General features: G+C 34.4%; 1 pseudogene; it reads left to right on the top strand.

The window, feature by feature from the left end:
* Positions 1 to 10,406: 10,406 nt before the first annotated feature.
* On the top strand, positions 10,407 to 10,500 carry LOC122479315 (annotated as a pseudogene).
* The last annotated feature ends 430 nt before the right edge of the window (positions 10,501 to 10,930 follow it).

Genomic DNA, 10,930 nt, shown 5'->3' with positions numbered 1-10,930 from the left:
ATATTAAAACATATCCAAAATTAAAAAAGAGGAATATAAAATAAGAGCAAACAAGCTACTACCTTTTTTTTAAGTGAACCCAATATAACATTGGGTATTAACTATACTTTAATTAAAATTTAGGGGCGCCTGGGTGGTGCAGTTGGTTAAGCGTCCGACTTCAGCCAGGTCACGATCTCGCGGTCCGTGAGTTCGAGCCCCACGTCAGGCTCTGGGCTGATGGCTCAGAGCCTGGAGCCTGTTTCCGATTCTGTGTCTCCCTCTCTCTCTGCCCCTCCCCCGTTCATGCTCTGTCTCTCTCTGTCCCAAAAATAAATAAACGTTGAAAAAAAAATTAAAAAAAAAATTTAAAACTTCATTAAAAATTTCTAAAAGAAGAGACCAGAATAGAGGAAGAAGAGTTCATGATGACATAATGGATGAAGACTTTTCAGAATTTATTAGGTACATTAGCCTCAAATTGAATAAAATGTAAGGAAACCCAATAAATGTAGTTTAAATACGAAAAAAACAACAGTAACAGATGTAGACAATTCATAGTGAAACTGTTATCAATTACAGTGAAGGACTTCCTAAATATCCAGAGAAATAGGTTTCCAATAGACAAATCTCAGTAAGTGACTGCAAACTTACCAACAGCAAAATAAAACTGAAAAAAAAAAACACAGAAATAATCACTTCAACATTCTGATAGATGATATATGTAACTTAGAATACTATACTATGGTTAAACATTGTTTAAGAATAAGTTCAAAGGCATGCTTAGATAAAATGATGACATATATTTCTACTAAAATACCTTTACTTATCAATAATCTATTTTCAAAAGGAGCAAAATAAAATGCAATGAAGACTTTGACAACAGGAATTAATAAATGGTAAAAATTAGTGAACACTAACTATATGTTAATAATTATAAAAAATGACAACTTTGGAAAATTATATGAATTTGAAATAAAAATAGAGAAAAATATATAAGAAAACAATGGCGAGTAGAATGGAAACTGTAAATGTATATAGTTCAGAAGAAGGACACATTTATTTATTATCATCTCCTTGGGTAGATCAGTTAATGTTATGGAGCGAATTGTGTCCACTGCCCTTCTCACAATTCATATGTGGAGGCCCTTGGCCCCATCTTTTTTGAATGTGGAGATAGGGCCTTTAAAGAGGTAATTAAGGTACTGACTTTGTAAGGTCCTAGTCCAGAATGACTGGTGTCCATATAAGGGGAGGAAGAGATAGGAAAGATGTATGCACAAACAGGGAAGACTATGAGAGGACATAGCAACAATCTGCCATATACATGTCAAGGAGAATGGCCTCAGGACAAACGAACCCTACCAGCACCTTGATCTTGGACTTCTAGTCTCCAAAACAGTGAGAAAAAAATTTCTGTTATTTAAGTTACTCAATCTGTGGTATTTTGTAATGGCATCCCAGAGAGACTAACACAGGTGACTTCTAAAAGAAATAAATAAAGTATAAAGATTCCAAAGGAGTAAGAAAAAAAAGGTGAAAAGAACAAAATCCAGGAGAAAGGAGAAATAAAACACATTAAGAAAGATATATAAACCCCAAAATAATATGATCCAAAAAAGTAAAAATATATTTGCCCTCCCTTAAATACCATTTTTTTTTCATTTAAATGGCAGTTATGTGTCACAGGATAAGCATCTAACATATAAAGATATTAAAATATTAATAATGAAATATCAAAAATCATTATACAACATATTTTCTTTAAATATAAAGCTAGAAATTTACATAGCAATGGCAAAATGATAACCAGATTTCAGTTATTTAGCAGTGTAAATCACACAAACAACTCATGAATCATAGAAAAATAAAAACATAAATTAAAAAATAACTTAAATTTAATGCAAAAAATATCCACTTACAAAATTTTGCTAAGATAATAAATTGATATTAGAGGTAGTTGCGTAGTCTTAAATTATTATATAAGAAAATAAGAGACACAGACAAATAATGAGATCAACATGTAACTTAAGAAATTAGAGAAGTAACAAGTAAAACCACAGTGATAAAGAAGGGAAATAATAAGATAAAGTCATATCATAAGAAAAAGAAAACAGGCATATATTAGAGTTAAGCAAAACCTAGAATTGGTCTCTAAATAGAGAAATGTAAATTTACCTAAGGTGATTCAAAAAACATAAATGTGAATATTTTATAACAATTAGACAAAATTAATCAGTACTCATATATGTGCCAAAGCTACCCGGATAATATCGACGAGATAATGTCTATTTTTATTCCTAACATGTTTCAATTGTGTAGAAGTTGTGCTATGTCTCTCTTGAAGAGTCAAGTGAAGCCCTTCAACAAATCTCTCTTTTCCTAAATACTAAGACAAGAACACAGAAGAAACAACTGTTAAGATGTAAACTCTGTAATTTAAACCTATTAGGTAATCTTTGCTAACAAGTTATTCGTTGAAATGGAATATGTGTGTCTATGTGTATGTCTGTATGCACACTAGTATATAGGTGTGCTTGTTAAGCATTGATAGCCTAACCAAATGAAGGAAAATGTATACCATTTTGGATATTTGAGCAAAATATAAATATTTATTTATTGGGAAGTTTTACTTATAAGAATTAATTCATTGATAAAAAAGAAAACAATGCTCAGAAATGTTGATCATTTAAAATTGATCATTTATTTTGAAATGCTCATTTTTTTTTAATTTTTTTTAACGTTTATTCATTTTTGAGACAGAGAGAGACAGAGCATGAATGGGGAAAGGTCAGAGAGACAGGGAGACACAGAATCTGAAACAGGCTCCAGGCTCTGAGCTGTCAGCACAGAGCCCAACGCGGGGCTCGAACTCACGGACCGCGAGATCATGACCTGAACCGAAGTCGGACGCCCAACCGACTGAGCCACCCAGGCGCCCCTGAAATGCTCATTTTTGAAAACATTTCAATACCATGTACTTACTGCACATTTGAGCTAATGTCTGATGATTAATTATCCTAAATAGGATGTTATTTAATTTTTTCAGTGCTATTCAATTTATGTGATTATCATAAACTTATTTGTAATATCACTCTGCATATGAAGACACACTATGTATCTCCTGGTCACAAGACAGGAAATGGAATCTTTAAATACACATGTATGCAGAAATATTTTAGGGCTTTTTATGAGGAATTATAAAGTGATACATTGTTCTATTTATTTACAAATGGCTACATTTAAGTGTAATGCACTTACTTTAAATAACTGCAATGTACACAGATAACAAAATCCTCACCTAAATCAGATTTGATATTTGACTGAAGAGTATCCCGTGAGTCCAATGCATGTAGATATTCATGACTGGGAAGACAAAGAAGAAAATAGTAACAAGTGTTAAAACTGAGTAATGTTGAAACATATTTATAGTTTCATAGCACATTTTTTGGCCATTATAATCAAGGAAACAATGTATTAGTCATCACTGAACTTGAAAATAATTGGATTTCAATTTTTTTTCTATCAGTGATTTTAAATAACACTCATTTGATCTTAAATGAATTTATAATAGTAAAACCAATGCTTGTGAGGGTGGGTGTAGAACAGTAGAAAGAGTAATGAAGAAAGAATCAAAACAAGTATTTTTGCCACTTATTAGCTAAGGGTAATAAGGGTAAATCCAATTCATAATCATATTGAGTCTACGTGCTTATAAAATATCTGCAACAAACTCTATTCTGCTTCTCAGAACTGTGTTAAAGTTATAATGCATTGGAAGTCTATTTTTTTTTAATTTTTTTTTTTCAACGTTTATTTATTTTTGGGACAGAGAGAGACAGAGCATGAACAGGGGAGGGGCAGAGAGAGAGGGAGACACAGAATCGGAAACAGGCTCCAGGCTCTGAGCCATCAGCCCAGAGCCTGACGCGGGGCTCGAACTCACGAACCGCGAGATAGTGACCTGGCTAAAGTCGGACGCTTAACCGACTGCGCCACCCAGGCACCCCTGGAAGTCTATTTTTAACTTGTATGTAAGTGATATTTTAATAACTTGATGAAAACAGCAAAGGTGATTTATTATGATGGTTTTCTAACTATGTGAATTTGAAAGTATGCTTTCAAATACACACAAAAAAGTAACATGGAAAACTAAACCTAACTTCAAAGATGGGAAGGATTTCTATTCCTTTTCTGTTTATTATGAGGGGGTAAAAGTTAGTTGTAAAAATTGATTACAAAAACAATAACCATGTGGTCATTCATTCATATTCATTCATTCATTGACTTACTATTTCTTTTAAAACAATGTTACTGAGGACCTATTGTGTACTGGTACTATTCTATTTGGTGACCATAAGAGCCACAAAACATAATCTTGCCTCCATGCAGTTTATATTTTAGTGGAGCAAGATGAGCCATAAACAAGGAGACATGTTGTATGTCATATGGTAATAGGGCTATGGAGATAATTGAACACGGAAATGAAGATAAAGTTTGCCTTACTCCATTTGGGTTGTGATAGCAAAACACCACAGACTGGGTAGCTTATAAACAACAGAAATTTATTTCTCACAGTTCTGGAGGATGGAAGTCTGAGACGTGGTCAGGTGAATTCCCTTCTCAGGGCTACAGATTTCTTATTGTATGCTCATATAGTAGAAGGGGCCAGGGATTTCTCTGGAGCCTCTTTGATAAGACGCTAATCCCATTCATGAAGATTCCACCCTCATGATTTAAGCATTTCCCAAATGTCCCATCTCTTAGTACCAACATCTTTGGAGGTTAAGATTTCAATATATGAATTTTGGGGTTGGGGGCACATTCAGAGCATAGCAAAGTTTGGTGGTATGGATGAAGATTCAAAGTTACAAACCTCACCGCTAAGATAACATCTAATTAGAGTCCCAAACGAAGTGAAGCGGTAGTTATTTGACAATCTAAGGAATGAACGTTCAAGAACAGAAAGCAGCAGAGGAAAAAGCTATGAGGAGACGACCTGTTCAAGGAAAATCAAGGTGGCCAATGTGACTAGAGATCAATGAAAGAGAGGGAGACAGTCAGAGAGACTGATGGGGGATCAAGTCATGGAGGGTTATAATCCTATCTTATCCATAAAAATATTTTTAGTGCCCATGATTTGGAAGTAACCTTGGTAATCACAGCTAATTACAAATGTGAATGCAATTCCTCTTTAATAATTCACAATCTAAATAGTAAGCGCCACCAGTCAAAGGAATATCACAATTGATGTGGTGAAATATAAGGCCTGCTTTATGTACTACAGAGAGTAACTGAAGGAGCCATAAACCATTCTGTGATGAGTGATGGTTGGATTTAGAATCAAGTTAATGTTTGATGTAGATTGTGGGCTTAGCATAGAATGTTATCAGCCAATTAAATGGAAATGTCTATTTTCAACAGAAGAAATACTGTGCATATGCAGATAGTGAAGAAAAGTATGGCAGGGAGGTTAGGAACAGTGAATTTCTTAGCAACTTGGAATACAGAATATATTTCAGAGTAATAGGGGATAGATAAGAAATCAAAACCACATTGAGATATCACCTCATGCCAGTCAGAGTGGCTAAAATGAACAAATCAGGAGACTATAGATGCTGGAGAGGATGTGAAGACACGGGAACCCTCTTGCACCGTTGGTGGGAATGCAAACTGGTGCAGCTACTCTGGAAAACAGTGTGGAGTTTCCTCAAAAAATTAAAAATAGATCTACCCTATGACCCAGCAGTAGCACTGCTAGGAATTTACCCAAGGGGTACAAGAGTGCTGATGCATAGGGGCACTTGTACCCCGATGTTTACAGCAGCACTTTCAAAAATAGTCAAATTATGGAAAAAGCCTAAAAGTCCATCAACTGATGAATGGATAAAGAAATTGTGGTTTATATACACGATGGAATACTACTTGGCAACGAGAAAGAGTGAAATATGGCCTTTTGTAGCAACATGGATGGAACTGGAGAGTGTTATGCTAGGTGAAATAAGTCATACAGAGAAAGAAAGATACCATATGTTTTCACGCTTATGTGGATCCTGAGAAACCTAACAGAAGACTATGGGGGAGGAGAAGGAAAAAACAATTAGAGAGGGAAGGAGCCAAACCATAAGAGACTCTTAAAAACTGTGAATAAAGTGAGGGTTGATGGGGGGGGGGGGGTTGGAGGAAGGGGAGGGTGGGTGATGGGCATTGAGGAGGGCACCTGTTGGAATGAGCGATTTGACAATATGGAGTTGTATGGAGACCGATTTGACAATAAATTTCATATTAAAAAAAAAGAAAGTAGATTGATTTGAGATTGTGAAGTACATTTTATTCTACAATGAAAAGCTGAGATTTTCCTACAGGCTTTAATTAGCCAGTTCACATTATTAGAGAGAAAGAGATGACAGAAGCAATACCACTCGGTTATAGTAATTTATGGATATAGTGGCATTACAGTTGGAAAAGATAGGTGGTTCAAGAGAGACCTTAAGGCTATTTTGCTAATTCAAGCAAGAATTGAAGAAAAGGAGGAAATAACAGTAAGGACTAGAAAGTCACGATGAATTTGAGAAACACTTTGGAGATGATGAAGGTACTTTTGGATGGGGGACCAAGGCCATGGAGCTCACTAGAAAATTCAGACATTTTATACAAAGCTGTTTCTGGTGTCAGTCATTTTGGGTTGCTTATGAAAATCACAGATGTAAAGAACTTCCAGTAAATGAGTACACAACACCAGCATCACAGGTCTCTTGCGAGAAGGTTATGTGAAGCTTGTTTCATTTCTATTTTGACCAAATTAGATGAAGGGTTGAAAAAATTCTAATATATTTTAGTTATGATAGAAGATGGTACTAGCATCTCACAAAAGAAATATTGAATAATAAGTTAAAGTTGGCTTGCTTATGAATTCTATTACATATAATATAATTGTAGTAAAGGGCTACAAATCAAACATAACCAAAAAATTATTACATATCTAGTTCTAAGTAAATGGTGTCATTTCTGGATAAATGTCAAGGAAAAGAAGGAAACTATTTTTTTTAACTAGAATATCCCAAATTAATGGCATTATTGTTTTTTTAGAAGGTAATAAAAATAATGAAAAGAGTAACACATCACTTATGATATTAATGTTGATGATAAAATGATGATGATAAAATGATAAATTTTGATGACAAAAATATATTCAGCTTGTTTTTAACACCAAAACTTGCAAATGTGTGTATTAAATATGTGCTATGTTGCATTTCTTTTGCACCAGACATGTTTACTACATATTAATCCCAGAAGCCCATTTCTAAAAAAGTCTTCCATTTTAATAGACTGTTCAAAAGAGAGCCACATACAAATTTAAGAAAATCTTTTCATACCTAAACACATTTATAAATTTAACAATTGAGTATATAAAAAGCATTTGCTTGGAAGTAATTGGGGCTGAATGGAAAAATCACTGGTCATATGAGATTTCCAAGTGCTAGAGTCACCCTGGTGACTGATAGAGAACAAAATGCATTGAAAAGGGCAAAGCACAGTTACAAGATGGAGGGAACATCTTTTTGATGTTTTTCTTTATGCGTAGCTCAAACACATGAAGCTTGATGAATGATTCCAGATATTTTGATATTTCTGTGACCAATCCCAGAAGGTGTTAAGGTGAGAATAGAAAAGACAAAAGGAAGAAATACTTTTTGAGTTGATGGTTTCCATCCCTATACCAAATAATGTAATACGGTTTTGAACCCAATTTAAAACTCCACATCATATCTTCAAAGTCTTGAAAAGGTTTGGTCCTCACCATCTTAGTAGCCATATGACTACATTTATCTTCTATCATCGGATCTACTGATTCACAATGTTGTGTATTCCAATGTTGTTCTTAAAGGAATGAACTAAACAAAATTTCTTCATTGCGGTTAAATAACACAACCTGTGTGATAGACTTTTCTTCTCCATTTCCCAACATTCCTTTGAAATTCACTTAAGGATGGATCCACTATTTTTTTTTTCTTTAGAAAAAGCAGACTCATGTCATTGGTATTCAGTTATGACATTTAATGATTCAGATTTCCTTTCACTTTTAGTATTATTCTCCACCTCGTCTAGATTTTCCCAGTATATACTTCTCTAAGTCATCATTTGTTCACAAACTCAACAGTGATTTTTTTTGTTTTGTTTTGTTTTACTTTTTAATCTTCTATAAAGATGTAAGACATGAAGTAGAGATTGAGGGTAAAGAGATAAAAAAGAATCGAGTCATGCTTCCAGTGGTAGATACACATTAGGACTAATCAAATGAGTAAAAGCAGGATCACTCTTTGTCAATATGTTATCTCAGTATACATATCACCATATGATATTATAAATTTTATTTTGATAAGGTAATTTAAAGCAATAATTAGGAGGTTCAAATTCTGAAAAAATAAGCAGCATTCTGTCTGACTAATTCTAGCCAGATCTTGTGTTAATTTGGCTCCTCTGAGATGCAGGTATTCAATACACCAAACAATGCAAAATAGTTTTATAAGTGTTTAATGTATTAATAATGCATTTTTATTAAATGTGTCTAGAAAGATACACAAAATAGAAAGAAACTATGAAACATTAGGAGGATATAAGGTGAATATAATATACGGTAAATCAAAACCATAGAGTGACTTATCAATACAGACAACCTAAAAAACAGTGAATTTGATGTTAATATACATGTTGTATAAACAGTCCTTGAAAATGGCAAATAGCAGATCTCGTTGCAAAATGTAATTGCAGCACACTCATGAGATGACAGGAGTGAAGAAAAGTAACACCAAAGATTGGCAAATTACTTCCAACTCATGTTTATCATTGCTTATGCCTAGTTCTTTTTACTAGTGCCACCAAATTGTCCCATTCATTGACATTCCAAGAGTTGGTGGACTTACACAGAATTACTGGAGATATTACAGGGTCAGAAAAAAAGATCAACTACTCTGGGTGACAAAAGTATTTTTATGAGTGTTGAGAGGTATACCAGGTCTGGTGACCACTAGAATCTACCCCTTCAATCTCTGATCACAAGGAACATACATGAGCAACGATGTAGCCATACAAGTATGAAATCCGTCAAATTTCATACGAAACCCACCCTTCTCCCTAGCTGTTTTCAGCCAGGGACTGAGGGAGCATACCCATCCCTAGAAAACACTGGAATCCTCTGATGCCGTGTGGCTCTGGCTCAAATTCTTCCCAAAGACCATTCTAAATTATTAGGACTGCACTGCAATACGGTTAACTAAAGTTTACCTATTGTACGTTAGTATACTTGAAAATTGCTGACTGTAGATCTTAAATGTGTTTAACACACATGCACATACACACAAAAGGTAACTACGTCAAAGGATGGATGTGTTTACTAAGCTTACTGTGATAATCATTTCACGAAATACATGAAACTATCACAATATACACCTTAAATGTACACATATTATATATCAATTATATCTCAATAGAGCTGACTGGGGGAGGAGAATTGGATTGCAGTGTGAGGTTATTTCTACCCAAACTTTCTTCCCTCCTTTTTCTCCTTTTTTTCTTTCAAACCACATCAAACCTCCATCAAAATCTGATGGTTCTCTTGGCCTCTCCTGGTTCCTTCTTTTCCTATATGGTCTTTGTTCCTAATAAATTACTTGCAGGGTTAATTGTGCTTTGGTTTCTGCTTTATCCAGGCAAACTCACGATGTGACTAAAACTAATCAAAATAGTGTTTGCTTTTTCAGATTTGCAACTTTCAAATCATTGCTTTGAGTTATTTCAGAATACCAACATACAGAGAAGGAGCCACTACTTAAGAAATGTGTCAGTTTTGTGACATTATTACAAAGAAATTATTAGCTTTGTATCACTGTTGCTATTTTTGTGCTTTCTTGCTGGTTCTTTGTGTCCTTGTCTTTGGGTGCAGCACAGAAAATGAAAGCTAAGAAAATGGGTTATTAGTCTGTTAAGTGCTGAGATGGAAGAAAAAATAAGACAAAATAAGAAAATAGACTAAAATAAAATACCTTTGGAAGGAGAGCAAAGCAGTATGAAGCCCAGTAGAAGGAAGAAAGGAGAGCACAGAGATACAGCAGGTTCTAGAAGGAGCCCTGGGTTTACATCTGAGAGGCTCACAGAAGATTCTGCCAGCCCTACTGGAAAACAAATAGCACATATATACTTTTTTTTATTTTCAGACACGATGTACAGACTATCAGATACATATTTACCCAAATGTTATTGAAACATTGATTTCAATGAAAGTCAACAAGAAACCTAAGAAACTTCAACAGTGATATTTTCAAAGTTTCCTCTTATATGTCTTGAACAATAACATAAACTTAAGCCTTGTTACAGATGGAAATTGCTGTATATAGTCCACATAGTCCCTTTAGAATGTTTTTAATATAATCGCTTCTCGGCCTTTTGGCTAAGATCAAGTGTAGAATGTTTTTAATATAGTAATAATAGTCATTCCATTTTTTTGTCAAGGAGCAAAGTATTATTAATTAAAATTATGTTTAATTAATTATTAAGCAACTAATGTATTAAATTAATTAATTAATTAATTAATTAATTAAACAACTAATATAGAAAATATCCTATTTATTATAGATAAACTAAAGATGTAGTTACTTATCATTTTTCTCATTAAAATGTAATAGGTGAGGCGCGCACGGGTGGCTCAGTGGTTTAAGCGTCAGACTTTGGCTCGGGTCATGATCTCAAGGTTCCTGAGTTCGAGCCCCACGCTGGGCTCTGTGCTGACAGCTCAGGGCCTGGAGCCTGCTACAGATTCTATGTCTCCCTCTCTCTCTGCCCACCCCCTCACTCACGCTCTATCTCTGTCTCTCAAAAATGAATATACGTTAAAAAATTAAGAAAAAAAAAAAGATTCTAGAAGCTGACTTGAGAGAGAGACAGAATCAGTTGC

The sequence above is a fragment of the Prionailurus bengalensis genome, chromosome B1 (assembly GCF_016509475.1).
Source record: "Prionailurus bengalensis isolate Pbe53 chromosome B1, Fcat_Pben_1.1_paternal_pri, whole genome shotgun sequence".
Classification (NCBI taxonomy): Eukaryota; Metazoa; Chordata; class Mammalia; order Carnivora; family Felidae; genus Prionailurus; species Prionailurus bengalensis.
Note: the sequence above shows the minus strand (reverse complement) of the source record. Positions and strands in the feature narration are given on the sequence as shown.